The 18,771-nt window shown below is 31.8% G+C and overlaps 1 long non-coding RNA gene across 1 annotated transcript; it reads left to right on the plus strand.

Moving 5' to 3' along the window:
* Positions 1 to 14,450: 14,450 nt before the first annotated feature.
* On the plus strand, positions 14,451 to 16,958 carry LOC139858640 (uncharacterized). The gene is made up of 3 exons (XR_011763018.1): positions 14,451 to 15,294; positions 15,549 to 15,729; positions 16,786 to 16,958. It is a non-coding gene; the product is annotated as an uncharacterized lncRNA (long non-coding RNA).
* Positions 16,959 to 18,771: the final 1,813 nt, after the last annotated feature.

Raw genomic sequence — 18,771 nt, forward strand, 5'->3', positions numbered from 1 at the left:
GTTAGCACGACTGTATTTGAAGGAAGTCGTCTCCAGACATGGAATACCAATCTCTATTATCTCTGATAGGGATGACAGATTTATTTCAAGATTCTGGCAGACATTACAGCAAGCATTAGGAACTCGTCTAGACATGAGTACTGCCTATCATCCACAAACTGATGGGCAGAGCGAAAGGATGATACAAACGCTTGAAGACATGCTACGAGCATGTGTTATTGATTTCGGAAACAGTTGGGATCGACATCTACCATTAGCAGAATTTTCCTACAACAACAGCTACCATTCAAGCATTGAGATGGCTCCGTTTGAAGCACTTTATGGCAGAAAGTGCAGGTCTTCAATTTGTTGGAGTGAAGTGGGGGATAGACAGATTACGGGTCCGGAGATAATACAAGAAACTACCGAGAAGATCATCCAAATTCAACAACAGTTGAAAACCGCCCAAAGTCGACAAAAGAGCTACGCTGACATTAAAAGAAAAGATATAGAATTTGAAATTGGAGAGATGGTCATGCTTAAAGTTGCACCTTGGAAAGGCGTTGTTCGATTTGGTAAATGAGGGAAATTAAATCCAAGGTATATTGGACCATTCAAGATTATTGATCGTGTCGGACCAGTAGCTTACCGACTTGAGTTACCTCAACAACTCGCGGCTGTACATAACACTTTCCTCGTCTCGAATTTGAAGAAATGTTTTGCTAAAGAAGATCTCACTATTCCGTTAGATGAAATCCAAATCAACGAAAAACTTCAATTCATCGAAGAACCCGTCGAAATAATGGATCGTGAGGTTAAAAGACTTAAGCAAAACAAGATACCAATTGTTAAGGTTCAATGGAATGCTCGTAGAGGACCCGAGTTCACCTAGGAATGAGAAGATCAGACGAAGAAGAAATACCCGCATTTATTTCCAGAAGATACGTCAACACCTCCAACTGCTTAAAATTTCGGGACGAAATTTATTTAACGGGTAGGTACTGTAGTGACCCGAACTTTTCCATGTTTATATATATATTAAATGAAATTGTTATTTACATGATTAAGTGTTTCCAACATGTTAAGCAATCAAACTTGTTAAGACTTGATTAATTGAAATAGGTTTCATATAGACATTTGACCACCTAAGTTGACCGGTGATTCACGAACGCTAAAACTTGTAAAAACTATATGATTACATATAAATGATTATATATATAGTTAACATGATATTATGATAAGTAAGTATCTCATAATGTATTTTAACAATGAGTTATATACATAAAATTGAGTTTATTGAATTAAGAAACTCGAAACGATATATATAACGATTATCGTTATAACAACTTCTTACTAAATACATATGAATCATATTAAGATATTGATACACTATGTTTAATCATGATAAATGATAAGTAAACCTGTCATTAAGTGTATTAACAATTAACTACATATGTAAAAACAAGACTACTAACTTAATGATTTCGAAACGAGACATATATGTAACGATTATCGTTGTATCGACATTTAAATGTATATATATCATATTAAGATATATTAATATATCATAATAACATGATAATATAATAATTTAACATCTCATTATATATAATAAACATTGGGTTAACAACATTTAACAAGATCTTTAACTTAAAGGTTTCAAATCAACATTTACATGTAACGACTAACGATGACTTAACGACTTAGTTAAAATGTATATACATGTAGTGTTTTAATATGTATGCATACACTTTTGAAAGACTTCAATACACTTATCAAAATACTTCTACTTAACAAAAATGCTTACAATTACATCCTCGTTCAGTTTCATCAACAATTCTACTCGTATGCACCCGTATTCATACTCGTACAATACACGGCTTTTAGATGTATGTACTATTGGTATATACAATCCAATTATCAGCTCTTAGCAGCCCATGTGAGTCACCTAACACATGTAGGAACCATCATTTGACAACTAGCATGAAATATCTCATAAAATTACAAAAATACGAGTAATCATTCATGACTTATTTACATGTAAACAAAATTACACATCCTTTATATCTAATCCATATACCAATGACCAAAAACACCTACAAACACTTTCATTCTTCAATTTTCTTCATCTAATTGATCTCTCTCAAGTTCTATCTTCAAGTTCTAAGTATTCTTCATAAATTCTACAAGTTCTAGTTTCATAAAATCAAGAATACTTCCAAGTTTGCTAGCTTACTTCCAATCTTGTAGAGTGATCATCCAACCTCAAGAAATCTTTCTTATTTACAGTAATATATCTTTCTAATACAAGGTAATACTCATATTCAAACTTTGATTCAATTTCTATAACTATAACAATCTTATTTCGAGTGGAAATCTTACTTGAACTTGTTTTCGTGTCATGATTCTACTTCAAGAACTTTCAAGCCATCCAAGATCCTTTGAAGCTAGATCCATTTGTCTCTTTTCCAGTAGGTTTATCCACAAAACTTGAGGTAGTAATGATGTTCATAACATCATTAAATTCATACATATAAAGCTATCTTATTCGAAGGTTTAAACTTGAAATCACTAGAACATAGTTTAGTTAATTCTAAACTTGTTCGCAAAAAAAAGTTAATCCTTCTAACTTGACTTTTAAAATCAACTAAACACATGATCTATATCTATATGATATTCTAACTTAATGATTTAAAACCTGGAAACATGAAAAACACCGTAAAACCGGACATACGCCGTCGTAGTAACACCGAGGGCTGTTTTGGGTTTGATAATTAAAAACTATGATAAACTTTGATTTAAAAGTTGTTCTTCTGGGAAAATGATTTTTCTTATGAACATGAAACTATATCCAAAAATCATGATTAAACTCAAAGTGGAAGTATGTTTTTCAAAATGGTCATCAAGACGTCGTTCTTTCGACTGAAATGACTACCTCTTACAAAAACGACTTGTAACTTATATTTTCGACTATAAACCTATAATTTTTCTATTTAGATTCATAAAATAGAGTTCAATATGAAACCATAGCAATTTGATTCACTCAAAACAGATTTAAAATGAAGAAGTTATGGGTAAAACAAGATTAGATTTTTTTTTTTTTTTTTGTAGCTACGGAAAATATTAACAATTCAATACAAATCATATCCTAGCTAACTTATATTGTATTATACATGTATTCTAATATATTATGTAATCTTGGGATACCATAGACACGTATGCAAATGTTTTGACATATCATATCGACCCATGTATATATATTATTTGGAACAACCATAGACACTCTATATGCAGTAATGTTGGAGTTAGCTATACAGGGTTGAGGTTGATTCCAAAAATATATATACTTTGAGTTGTGATCTAGCTTGAGACGTGTATACACTGGGTCATGGATTGATTCAAGATAATATATATCGATTTATTTCTGTACATCTAACTGTGGACAACTAGTTGTAGGTTACTAACGAGGACAGCTGACTTAATAAACTTAAAACATCAAAATGTATTAAAAGTGTTGTAAATATATATTGAACATACTTTGATATATATGTACATATTTGTTATAGGTTCGTGAATTGACCAGTGGCCAAGTCTTACTTCCCGACGAAGTAAAAATCTGTGAAAGTGAGTTATAGTCCCACTTTTAAAATCTAATATTTTGGAATGAGAATACATGCAGTTTTATAAATGTTTTACGAAATAGACACAAGTAATTGAAACTAAATTATATGGGTGAATGATGGAAGCCGAATATGCCCCTTTTGCTTGGTAACCTAAGAATTAGTAAACCGATCTACTAATTGACGCGAATCCTAAAGATAGATCTATTGGGCCTAACGAACCCCATCCAAAGTACCGGATGCTTTAGTACTCCGAATTCGTTTTTATCATGTCCGAAGGATTTCCCAGAATGATAGGGGATATTCTTATATGTATCTTGTTAATGTCGGTTACCAGGTGTTCACCATATGAATGAATTTTATCTCTATGTATGGGATGTATATTGAAATATGAAATCTTGTGGTCTATTATTATGATTTGATAATATATAGGTTAAACCTATAACTCACCAACATTTTTGTTGACGTTTTAAGCATGTTTATTCTCAGGTGATTATTAAGAGCTTCCGCTGTTGCTACTAAAATAAGGAAAAGATTTGGAGTCCATGCTTGTATGATATTATGTAAAAATTGCATTCAAGAAACTTATTTTTGATGTAATATGTTCTTATTGTAAACCATTATGTAATGGTCGTGTGTAAACGGTATATTTTAGATTATCATTATTTGATAATCTACGTAATGTTTTTTTTTAAACCTTTATCGATAAAATAAAAGCTATGGTTGTTTTAAAAATGAATGTAGTCTTTGAAAAACGTCTCATATAGAGGTCAAAACCTCGCGACGAAATCAATTAATATGGAACGTTTATAATTAATATGAACGGGACATTTCAACGAGGTCATGAGCGAGTATTTTCAAACGGGTTTTTCGAGCGGGATAGAGCTAAGGAAATTACGGGTTATAGCTATGGAGGTTATGGGTATGGTTTGGGGGTATAGCTTGGGAGGTCAACATAGTGTTTATCATCTCCGTTGCGTCTACGTACTTTCCTGCAATATTGAATCACAATATTGATACGTGAGCACTCATAACTTAACTTTTATATATTATTAGTGTATCCCTGACTAGTGCTCGAGTAGATATGATTATGCATGAATGTATGTTTAATATTGTCGTTAAATAGTTTACGATAGATCATGAATTAGACACATATGCTACTGAGATAAGGTATATGATATGCATGTCGTTGGAAAGCTGGCGAAAAATTAAGAACTTTTCATTTAGAAATCGCGTGATTTTGATGAACGGATCAAAAGATATGGTCAACTGAATTATGGTTAACGTTAATTAAAATTGTGTTTGAAACTGTAAATTAATATTTAAACAACTTGTCTATGAGATTGATAAATTGGATCCTCAAATATTACTAATCGAGTAAATGAATTTCTATATAAAGCACGTCTCGTTTTGTTGAACAATTGTCAAAGTTGACTGTCTTATCATGTTTTAAAGCTTTATAAACACTATAATCTGATTTTACAAGTATTGAAAAGCTATGTGAAATAATAAAATATTTTTGATTGCCATGATAATTCAAATATAATATAGCTCCTGAAATAAATAATATTTTGAGTTTGATAAACTATAAATTTGTTCAATTATCAAGACTTATACTATGATAATAAACATGTATAGATTTAAAGATCATATTGGGTCAGGTTGACTTTTGAGATGACTTTTGTTAACTTTTGCATGTTGGTCTCGAGCATTAGGATTTTGATACACTATGACCCGACCTAGCTTGTTAAACATTTATTGACCAACATATGTTCTCTAGGTTGAGATCTACGATTACTTTGCATTCCGAGTTTCAGTCACATTTCGGTGAATGAATTTATGTGCTGATAAGGTGAGTTTCATTTGCTCCCTTTTTAATTGCTTTTGCAATCTATATTTTTGGGCTGAGAATACATGCACTTTATTTTAAACGCAATGGATACAAGTACATACTAAATTCTACACCGAGTTTGAACCAAAAATCCCTTAGCTTTGGTAACTAGTAACTGCCGGTTATAAGAATTGGTGGGCGCGAGTAGTAGTATATGGATCCATAGGGCATGATATCCCCGTCCGAGCTAGAGCACTAGCCTTTTAATGGACGTATGCTATTTGAGAAGCGTATACGTTGGTTTGCGTGTATTATTAAGATGATTATACAAAGGGTACTTATTATATAGACGTTAAAGTTTAGTTAACAGGGTGCTCAATTTCGTAGAATATTTTGCTAAACGTTTTGTGATGAAACAACTGAAAACTTGTGATTCACCTTTATATACAGATTATGCGCAACATTAAAACTATGAACTCACCAACCTTTGTGTTGACACTTTTAAGCATGTTTATTCTCAGGTTTCTAGAAGTCTTCCGCTGTTTGCTTATATGTGATACAAGCTATGTGCATGGAGTCATAAATGCTTTATTCAAGAAAACTTTGCATTCACAAAATCATCACCGTGTATCTTATTTTGACTTCATTGTCAACGGATGTATTATGGTAAACTATTATTTATGGTGATTGTCTATATGTAGAAATCATCAAACGTTGAAAACCTTAGAAATTGATATTCATTTATTGTGTACCTTTTGAAAAGAATGCAATGTTTACAAAACGTATCATATAGAGGTCAAATACCTCGCAATGAAATCAATGAATGACGTGTTCGTCCAGATGGATTTGGACGGGTCGTCACACGTTTCTGGATGAAACAACTGAAAACTTGTGATCCACCTTTATATACAGATTATACGCAACATTAAAACCATGAACTCACCAACCTTTGTGTTGACACTTTTAAGCATGTTATTTCTCAGGTCCTAGAAGTCTTCCGCTGTTTGCTTATACGTTATACAAGCTACGTGCATGGAGTCATACATGCTTTATTCAAGAAAACTTTGCATTCAAAAAAAGCATCACCATGTATCTTATTTTGACTACATTGTCAACGGATGTAGTATTGTAAATTATTATATACGATAATTGTCTATATGTAGAAATCATCAGACGTCGAAAACCTTGAATTTATATATTCATTTATGGTGTGCCTTTTCAAGAGAATGCAATGTTTACAAAACATATCATATAAAGGTCAAAACCTCACTATGAAATCAATGAATGATGTATTCGTTCAAATGGATTTGGACGGGTCGTCATAACAGTTAGCTTGGGCCACTTTTCCTCAACAGAAAGCAAAACAAAGTGTTATAGATCTTCTTCTTCTTCATAGATTTATGGATTATGTCCATGTTGTCTGAAAACAAACCCTTTTTAACAACTTAAGGAATATTTCAAGATATTGTAAGACACGGGCTAAAGCTAAATAAAAAGGAGAATAAATCAAAATTGTACTACAAGTAGATGACGGCACAAAACAATTGAACGGAAAGAGAAATTAGTTTATTTTGTTTCAGTTTTGTCAATTCTACTGCTTACTTTTTGTTAGATGTTGAGAGAGAAATTAGTTGTCTAACTGTAAGTGTAACATATGCGGCCAATGTAGTTGTTTTTTTTTAAGGGTAAATTGTTTCAAAATGCATTAAACTTTTACCAAATTCCTATTGTATGCATTCAACTTTTAAATACGCACTATTATATGCATTCAACTTTTAAATATGTACTATTGTATGCAAGCCATGACTTATACAGTAGGTATTAGGTTACTAACGTTAACTTTTTGATGCAGTTGGTCCTTTAACATAATGACTGTTAGTTTTTGTTAATATCAGTTATGTGCTAAACATGTGAGGGTATTTTTATTTTTTTATTTTTACTTTTTCCATTCTCTTTCAACTCACATTTCCTTTCCGTTCATCTCTTAATAACCTTGCAACTAAACCCTAAATCAACAATATCTTTTGCAAAATCAAACTATACAGATTCAAATCAAAAACCATTTTCATATCAATTCCATATACATTATATATATATATATATATATATATATATATATATATATATATATATATATATATATATATATATATATATATATATATATATAAATTAAGTTATTCGTTTAATATTTTATGTACGGTTTCTAAAGCAAATAACAGATAGATAGTTACAAAATCCACGGGTTACAAAGATAGTTACAAAACTCATGGGTTTGGTTACAAATATTGAAGAATATGAAAGCTTGGAGATGAATTCAGAGATATCTCAGATCTACTCCGACAAGTACTGCTTCCATTTCGTCTTCGGTTAATTTTGTTTTTTCGTGATGTCTCATATCTACTCCGGAAAATACTTCTTCCATTTCGTTTTCGGTCGATTTAGTTTTTTCGGCATATCTCATATCCACTCCAGCGGCAAGTAATATTCAGACCCATCTTCATTGGCAAAAATTCGGACACCACCGTCGTCAGAAATGGTTTGTCTTCTCTGCCGAGTTCTGTAAGAAAAATCAGATGGCTATCACGAGTACCTAGATCTGAGGAGTTTTAAATTGAATGATTTGAGATTCTTAATAAGAAACAAAAAGAACTGAGATTAACACAAAATATGGGTTCTAACACTATTGTTTAATATAAAGAAAGAAAAATGATGAGATTCAAGCAAGATGTGTTTGTGTTTTTTAATCCCATAACAAAATATGGGTGCTCACTATCTTTTGTCATTATCACAAAATTTGTTTTTAGCATTATGCACATTAGAGTTTCTTGAAACAGTAACTCGATTGGAACTGACTTAGAATTTTATAGATTTTGTGGTGTGTGTGTTTATGGAAACTGTGGCTCACACTTGGAAGTGAGTTTTTAGTGTTTGTACAACAATACCAATATCCAATCCTGCACATGCGAGGTATGGGAAGATGAACACAATTAACGTTAGTAACCTGATACCTGCTGTATAAGTCATGACTTGCATAAAATAGTATATATTTGAAAGTTGGATGCATACAATAGAATTATGAAAGTTGGATGCATCCAATAGAAATTTGGTGAAAGTTCAATGCATTTTGAAACGATTGTCCCTTTTTAAAGAATTTATGGTGAAAGTTCAATGCATTTTGAAATAATTGTTCTTTTTTAAAGGATTTATTAGTCTTGGGCTATCTTTAAAAATTATAGACTATTTTTGTACTTTATAATAACCACCTATTAATTTTTCATAAACTAACTCCTCCACTAACTCATTGAACTATTGACAATGCATAACAAGTTTTGTTAAGACATATCCTTTTTAAGGCAAGTTGTCGGCATCATTCCGAAGAGAATTAACCACATTCGCGATCATTTGTCACACACGCGCACACTTTTGGGAGGAAACTGATTTGCATAGCAGGAACTCAATCCTTAAACTATTCCGAGGGGCAGACGGATCGGGTTCGAATCCTGAATTCATCCAGGAGAAAACCCCCTCATAGTCAATATAGAGCTCCATATTTCAGGCCAAATAAAACGGCACTGAAGAGTCTTCAATTAAAGCTACGCCAATAGTATAAGGCGACTAAATAAATATTTTGGATGAGTTTCAGACCGCGTGACCCGCTCTTTTGATTCGATTTTTTTAACATTTGTATTAGACTAGAGATTACATAACTATTTATAGAGATTACATAAAACCCTAGATACTAAACACACTTAATCTAATATCTAGTTTAAATTATATATATATATATATATATATATATATATATATATATATATATATATATATATATATATAGTCAAGGGCCAATGAGAACTTTTTAATGGAGAGAACCCTGAGAACTCTGGAGTCGAACAAAAATGGAACACGAGCGAACAAAAATGGTTTGGGTCGAACAATTTTGATTTGATGCAAAAAAAGGCTTTGGTTCTACAATTTTGCTTCTACAATATGAATTCGAACAAAAAATGGCTAATTCGAAAGATTTTTGGCATGTTCGAATAATTTCTTGTTCTACATTTCATTGATTCGAACAAAATGGCTCAGTCGAACAAAATGGCTCAGTCGAACAAAATGGCTCAGTCGAACAAAAATTGGCTCAGTCGAACAATTTTGTATTTCAATTTTTTGTTCGGCCCAAATTGATTTTTGTTCGCGCGTGTTCATTTTTGTTCGACCCATAGTGAAATTTGAGTTTCTAGAGTTCTCACCATGTTGAGTTCTCATTGGATCCTCAATATATATATATATATATATATATATATATATATATATATATATATATATATATATATATATATATATATATATATATATATATATATATATATATTATATGCATACATACATACATACATACATACATACATACATACATACATACATACATACATACATACATACATACATACATACATACATATGAGAGGGTAAACCTCAGGTAATTAAGCCCCCCGAGCGCGAAACCTAGTACCGGATGAATTGCGCATTATGCGCACTGGTCGCACTCCCTTTTAAACAATTTGACATAGTCAAAAATTGAACTCGTGTAGTGTGCTTCATCAGGCAACACAATGGCCACTCAGGCATGGGCGGTGGGAGTGGTGTAGCCAAGGGAGGCTGTGCCACCCTCAACAAAATTTATAAGCCCGATATCTATATATTTAATATTTGTTATTCAAGTGATCAAGTCAATAAATTTAACAAACCTCCCTTATTTGACCCAAATTATTAAAAGCCCACAAATAATTTATTTAGAGTCAAATAACTTCCCATAGGCCCCAATTTAAATAAAATATTTGTTATGTAACTCTCCATTATTGACGTTTACTCTCCCACACCAAAAAAGTCGACTGCAGCTGAAGGTTAGGGTTTTTTATTAAATGCAAATCATATTCATTACATTACATGAAGCCTATTCTGCTACTAGTTAAATGACCCGTGAAATCACAGGCCGTTCTAGAAAAATATATAAAAATACATCTTTATACAATGTATATTAAGGGAAAATGTGTTTCATCTAGAAATTTAGTATGAAGTATAATAAGGTTTATATATAGATTAATCTATATGTATACTAATAACTAACAAAAACTTTGGTAGAGACCCGCTCATTTTGCCTCATTGAGGCATAGCTTTCCTTCCTGCAACAATTAGAAACACAATTTTGTTAGTATGACACACAAAGTATAGCCATAATAAGTTTTCTAATGCAAAATATACATGAACTTATATAAGTTTATCTTAATATACCTCATTCTCAACCTCTCTTTCTGTATATAAATAGGCTTTATTGGCCACTAAAATCATAACCAAATATGGGTTACCCTGTCTTTTTGTAGTTATTGTTTCCATTTATTTCATGATGGTTTGAAAAATATTGAACATATATACATTTAGGTCAACACAACCTGGGGTAATAATGACCCATTTTGAATGGCTTGTTTGCCATGCACTTGAAAATTTAAAATCCCATTAATAGTATAACTCGAGAAAGAGCATGCAGTGAATCATTCCAAGTGAGCATGACCCATTTTGAAATTCTAACTATATCCTTTGAACCATGAAGTCTTTTGAACAATCAACCCCTACTCACTCAACATTTTACAATTATATTACTTCTCCTTGCACAAAATCAATCTTAAAAGTACTTTGGATCTACTGACATATTAGACTCATCTTTTTCTTAGCTATTTTATTTTCTAATAACATAAATATGTGTACGCTAAGAAACACTAAACACCTGAAGTGACCCAGACTGGCTGTCACAAGGAATTGGATATATCGACAACCTCCATCCAAGTAAATTTTTACCATTATAAACTTACTAATCATATTGTTGACAACTAAGTCAAAATCAAAGAGTAGGTTTCAAACCTTAATCAGCTCTTACATAACCATCTGATTTGGCAAAATGTCACCACCTCGCTTAATATTAGAGACAATCCATGACAGCCACAGAACTCCAATCTGAATATGTTAAGGGCTACTGAACGTTGGAGAAATCAGAACATTGTTAATTGTTAAGTTAATAATAACAATCTCTAAACATTTACATCATTAAATTAATCTTAGAATAACACATGACAAAATAACTAACATCATGATATTAAGCTTGTTTGCCATGCACTTGAGAATATAACAATCTGACATAAGCAATCGATGATAAGCTCCATTATTCTTTGTAACATTCTTAACAACCCATTACCAACATGCTTTTTCTTCTGTTTTTTAAACCAGTAAACGTAGGTTCAAGAGCGTCAGAAATTGTCATAAAACCCTGAATATAAATACAACTGATAAAGAAACAAAGGAAATATTTAATATGTACCTGTAAGTGAACACACATTGATGTAACTCTAGGTTTGCTTTTGAATGATCACCTGATATTCAATCTGCTCAAAGTCTGCACGTAGAAAATAAGAAATCATCTCTAAACTCATAAACCCTATAATACATATACTCCAAATATCTTTTATATCTTTTCTGATTACACATGGTGTGCGTCAAATAATGTCATTAAAGTTTAAATAGTCACAAAACTTAGCTTTTTCAATTAACATCAGAAGATTACATCATCATAAGCATAAGTAACATGACAAAATACATAGATAAGACCACTTGGAGTGCAATCAGACCAAATCATCAAAGATCACAAAAACAACCACATATTTCTTGCACCAAATATACATAGATGCAACAATGGCAATGATTAATTCAGTTTGCAGATACACCAAAAGGATCTCTAAATGGCAACGATTAAACAAAAATAGTATTGTGCCTGAATCAAGATAAATGTTTTAGAACCGTCTATTTTCAATTATAACTCTTGTGAATAAACTATTCACATAAAGCAATAAAGCATAATAAGGATTTGGTCTTTTTTTTTTCTTTTCCATTTAAGCATTTCATCAAATACATGGTGATGATGAAAACCCATACAACTGAAAGTTCCTCTTCATTTAAGCATTCATCAAACATCATGATAAGTTGTACAACTGAATGTATTAAACTCGCCCCAATGTAAGTAAGACGTTGATCCCATATTTTTGTTAATAGAAGTAAAGAATCATAAATGAAGAAAACTTACTAAACCAATGAAGAAAACTCACTAAACCATCAAATTTTATCTTCATTCGGTTGTACAAACAGCGTCTGCTTATAGCAAAAATAGAAACAGGTTATAACTTCATATATTATATAAGAAGAAACGAATTTAAACCTGATTCCAATAATGGATCACGAATAGTCGAACGCAGCGCCTGCAACTCTAGTTCTAAAATGATTAAGTTTCATTACACTTAAGACCATTCAAGTGGAAGCAGATCACGCTACTACCGTCGAGAGTTCAGCCACCCGCATTAGAATACTTTCTTTGAAATTAAATGGGTTGCCTTTCAAATGCATTAGGGGTCAACTAATTTATATATGTGGAACACAACCTCTTTCAAATGGATTGAGTATTAACATTTGGTTTTTGAATTCAAATTCAAATTCAAATTGTGTAGAGTGAAGTTGACGATAGAAGCTTCAGTTGGAGGAGAAAGGCGGTACAATGGTGCACAGCTTGATGCTATCAAGCTATATGATGTTTTCTAGGTAAATTAATTGAGTATTAATTAAATATAAATTAATTAAAAAAATCAAATGTGCAGCACAAGGAAATTGTGAAGCTCAAGGAAATTGTGCAGCTCAATTAAATTAAAACATCCATTGCCCTTCAAACAAAACAAAGATGAACACAAAACAAACAGATCCCAACAAAATAAAAAATAAAAAGGAGATTGAACTTCAAATATTAACTTGAATAAGCGAGAATCGGTAAAGCCCCAAAAATACCCATACGAAGAACGGAACTTGGAAGATCAATTTTGAGAAAGAAGATGAAAAAATCAAAGGATATATGGATTTAAAGGAGTGTAAAGAAGATGCTGAAGCTTTAGAGATTTGAAAGAGAAATTTTTTATCCAGAGAAACAATTTAAGGCATGCTGCAGAGGTGGAATTGAATACGGCTGTTTAGGGTTTTTTATGTTTAAAATTATTTAAAGGTGGTTATTTTTTTAGGAGCTTTATTTTAAGTTAATAATTATTATATTTATATTAGTATTAGTGACATCATCAAAGATGTCTAAGATTTTTTATTTTGAATTTTGAATTTTTTATAAGCTTTAAAATTGCATATTAATGACATCATCAAGTTAGCATTTTAATAGATAGTATAGATTGTTAATCTGATTTGGCTGAAGTACTATTTATTATTTATTACTCGTATTTATATTAATATTATTTGAATTATCGCTGAAAATTTCATCCTGGTTGAACTATGTGTTTGATGAAAAATGAAAAGATTAACTAGTGAAATGACCCGTGGAACCACGGGTTTGTTTAAACGAACGAGTTTAATGATATGTTTTAGGTATTAAATGAACGTAAATGCTAAAGTTATTTAGTTTAATAACCCGTGGAACTACAGAGTCCGACTAAGAAACTCGTCAGCTGAACATTTTATCAAACACCTAAAATGATATTAAACAATCCACATCCAATCATAAGAGATAATATTGATTGTCATTTTATTTTAAAAGTGTAAATTAAAATATAAATTTAGAATTTGTTTCCTTCTGCCTAGCTTTTATACCTTCTCGTACTCAATTTAAAATAATTAATTAAAATAAATTTAAATTATTTAATTTTAATAATTAAAATATTTATTAATAAGATTTAATAATAATAATTAATGAATAAGATTTAACAATAATAATTAATTAATAAGATTTAATTTTAATTCAAAATTATTTAAATTAATGACATCACCCATAATGCTTAGATTTTTTTTCTTTTTATTTTTAATTTTTTCTTAACAAAGGAATTAGCCTAATAATGACATCATCATTTTAGGATTTTAATAGAAACTATAGATGGTATCTATATACATATAAATTTTGACTCCCAAATTCATAAATGAGGTCTTTACCCCAACGAATTTACCATCAATTAATTACTTAGATAACCCTTTAACCATGGATCAAAATAAGCTTACACCTATTTAACCATAGGACACTTTAATTAAATTTCTTTTTATTAGATAGATAAACACCGTATTTATTTATTTTAAATTTCTTTTTATTAGATAGATAAACACCGTTTTTATTTATTTTATTTTTGTAGTTTACTGAAATTTAAAATCAACCCCTCCACTCCAACCCTGTATAACCGACAACCACACTCACACCGTTCAACTTCGATTACATGTCTAATATTCAAGATCTGATCCAAATCAATTGAATATCTGCGGCACTGGAGAAAGTACGAAGGCTATCCCGGCCGTTCCTCCATCGTCTTGCTCAGAATGGGCTGCAATCACATGTAATTGGCCGTCAAATTTCGTCTGTGTGTTCTGGGATTTCAAAAGTCGGCATAGATTGTATTAATTGGATTCAACGATTTCCATAAATTTAGTTAATTCCACTGTCATACTATGTAACTGCCAATATTTAATTTGTGGAATTAGTTTACTTTCCCCTTTCATATTCCTGATTTACTTTCCATCTTCTGTAACTATGCCATTCAATATGTTTGGTAGCTGGCTATAAATTGTTAGGTCATATGATGGTATTATGCATTATTAGCAACAACACATATTGCAATGGCACTAGCTAATGAAAACTCCACAGCGCTAGCAACCCAAAAAACTTATGTGTACCTTCGTGAACTACAGATTGGTAAGGAGGCGGAGGTGAGGATCATGATATGCCGCACATGGGATACCCACACATCGTATGGGAAATACCTGAGCACTGAGTTTATTGCTACTGATGAGAAGGTTCTAAATCCCTGTTTATACTCTTTGTATTGTTTAAATGAATATATGATATAAAATTTGGGTGATGTGTATGTATATGTATTAGAATATAGATGAGGGAAACATCTATTTCAATTGTACCATGTTTTTAATGGTTTGTGTGGCTACATGTTCTGGTTATGGGCCTTTTTTTTTATCCATTTATGTTCTCTCATATTTAGAATATACCTGATGGAAACATCTATTTCAATTGTAAACCTCTTTTTAATTTGTAGGAATCTAATTGCCGAAACCGGTATTCAGCCACGAACAACTATACATCGCGCTATCAAGAGTCACAAATCCTGATGGTCTTAAAATAGTCATGATCAGTGTAAATGAAGGGAGCCTGCATAACCACACAAGAAATGTCGTTTACAAGGAAACTTTCATCAACCTAAAATAAAATATATAAAGGTTATGCCTCTCTCTACATATTCACACATATTTTAGTTATTAGTGTTTACTACTTAATTCATGTGATTTTGTTTTCCTTACTCTAACGTACTTAGTTTTGTCTCATTTAGCAATGATATACTCCTGTGACAGTTTAAATACCGGTGTCCACATTTCTAACTTCAACCTTTGGCATCCTATTAGTACTACATCCCATACAACTTGACTTTCGTTGACATCGTCTTCCTTGGTCAACGCTATCGCCTAATAAATCCCACGTCAGCTTCTCCACTCAGCAAACCAGTGTGTAATAATGTTGTTTTTGTTTTTCCCTTTGATTGTTCTTAACACCTTACTCACCCCGCTATATTTAATCGCAATTTGAAACAATCTCGGTTTAGGGTTGATTGTCCTTTTTTTTTTTTTTTTTTTTTTTTTTTTTTTTTTGCTGTTTGTGTATATTTCTACCCTGCACAACTGCTACCACCAACTCACATCTTAAAAATGCCATTTCCCAGAATGCCATCATGTATATCGACTATACAATTAGTATATTGGATTTCGTTCCATTTCTAAGGGCTATTTCCTTTTCATAGGTCAACCAATTTAAACCTGTTCTACAAAAAACTGCAAAATAAGAACTAGGCCCCATGTTAAAGCTTGACCAAACTAAACATTTGTTTCTTACAAGTATGTAGGAACTCTTATACCATAAATATGCAAATGTTGCAGCTGACAGTTGACTTTTTGGTATTTTTGGACAACTTGACTACATTGGACGCAAAACAATTTGATAATTTTCACTTCAGCTGCATATTGAATGACCAATGACTATATTACCTTTTATTACATTGGTTATGCCTATATACATGCAACACTCGAACAAAATAGTTGACTATTTTATTAGTTCCTGGCCGAGTTGCGTGCATGTACACAACATTCAACAAAACCCTAATAATTTTTGTTTCAAATGCACGTCTACATTATATCAGGTTTGTTGCCAATCCATCTATATATTTTACATTCATCGTCCTGCTGTGTACCTTTAACATCGTAATTACCAATACTTAATTTCAGGAAATCAACTCAAGTATTTTTCGCGTTTGGAAACTGCATCTCGCCCACAAAGGAGCACTAGAAGCACTAAATATATCCTGCCATTGCAGTTTTCTCGATCATTTACTATCGACTATGATACATATGAATAAATTCAATTTCAGTTCTGTGTTGCATATAACTATTTCCCGTTCTCTGGAATTTGTAATTAACGAATTCTTTTAAGTTGCAACCTGTATAACTGTATAACTGTTTTGTGTTGCAATCTTTCACATGTCCAACAAATAATCCGCCACGTGCAACGCACGGGCATTGACCACTAGTATATTTTATAGTTAGATGCCAAGCGTACTAGTGTTTATTTTAGTGTAATTATACTTATTAGTCTTTAATATTGTAAACTTTTGTGTTGTTAACTTGTTATATTGTTTTAAATTTTGTTTTAATTTCTGGTTATGTTCAAGTTATAGTACTGTCAATAATATATTTTTAAATGATATTAGGTTTAATTATGGTCCGATAAAAACAATGTTTGATTTTTTCAAGCCAACATATCACCAATGACAATCACCAAATGTATGTTTTTTTTTTCTTTTTGAACGGCGATTTTTTTGGCATCAGTAGATCATTTCTTTCAACGACCCTCATCATTTGCACGTAACACACACTTTCGGGCAGAAATCCGAATCCGATCGACGGTACCCGGGAACACATCCATTCGGCAGTGGTTCCGGGTAGGGGTCCGTGAACGAATCCGGTAAAACCTCCCTATAGGGTCAATATATACCACCATTATTGGTGTTCAATTGTTTTAAAGAAAATTATGTCATCCCTAAGGATCGAACTCATGACCTCTCCCTATCCCATGACACAAAGTACATGGGGAGAACCGTTAGGCTATGCCCGCAAGTTCACCAAATGTATGGTTATTGGATAAACTTATGTACGTAGTCATTGACTTTTTTCGTATTTAATTATTATGCATTTCCTGTCGTTAAATCCGTTAAATCCTGGCTCCGCCCATGCACTCAAGTCAACTACGTATTTGTATATAGCCAAATAGCCAACCTATACTATGTTAGACTGAAAAGGTGCCCATACTTATAATTTATAAATGAGGTAATTTGGGCCACGTTTCATGTCAAACTGGTTGGGCATGTTGATAATTCGCCCAACATATTCTTGACTCTACAATTACAAATTACAAATGAGTTTAAAAATCTCAAAAAGGTATGATAAAAACATTATGACGTCAAGTTCCAGAAAATGGGAACAACTAAACCATCGCTTCGCGCCGAGGGTTCAGTTTTCAATTTATTTTATTGCGTTTAATTTGTAAAATTATTTCGTGGCTAAAGAATGATGTCGTTGAAGCGCAACTCGAGTCGAACTAAAAGGTATAACCCGTGAAAGATTTAAAGATTATTTTAAATTTAAAATATATGTCCATCTCCGCGTTTAGCTATGTAATTATCGACTTTTAAAAATTTAACGCAAAATCAACGTGTATGAAAAATACCCTAAATATTTAGCGTTTTTTAAAAAACGTCTGTTTTGCGTATAGTTAGTGACGTTGTGTTCCTAAAATTATTTCGAGTTTAACGATGGTGTCGGAAAAATTTAACTCGTTGCGAGTGAGAAGATATGACCCGTTGAATATTTGGGTGGAGTTTATTTAAGTTTTTTTATGAAAATAGTTATTTGACACTTTACCACCTATTTGAAGGGTCGATTTGAATATTTGAAAAAAGTCTGGGGATCTTTATTGGTGTAGTAAAATTTAATTAGAATAAAAAAAGGTAAGAGGACGAAAATACTCTTAGTTACTATTCACCATTTTTATATATTAGATAATATAGTAATATGAGGATTCATATTGTCTAGACTCTACAAATAGTAGAAATACTGCCGTATGTATTGGCAATTCTTGGCGTCACTCTAAAAAATTGAAAAAATTGATTCTGCATTAAATTAGTGACCCACTAATTTTGTGTTTTTTTTTTTTTT

The sequence above is a fragment of the Rutidosis leptorrhynchoides genome, chromosome 7, assembly GCF_046630445.1.
Source record: "Rutidosis leptorrhynchoides isolate AG116_Rl617_1_P2 chromosome 7, CSIRO_AGI_Rlap_v1, whole genome shotgun sequence".
Classification (NCBI taxonomy): Eukaryota; Viridiplantae; Streptophyta; class Magnoliopsida; order Asterales; family Asteraceae; genus Rutidosis; species Rutidosis leptorrhynchoides.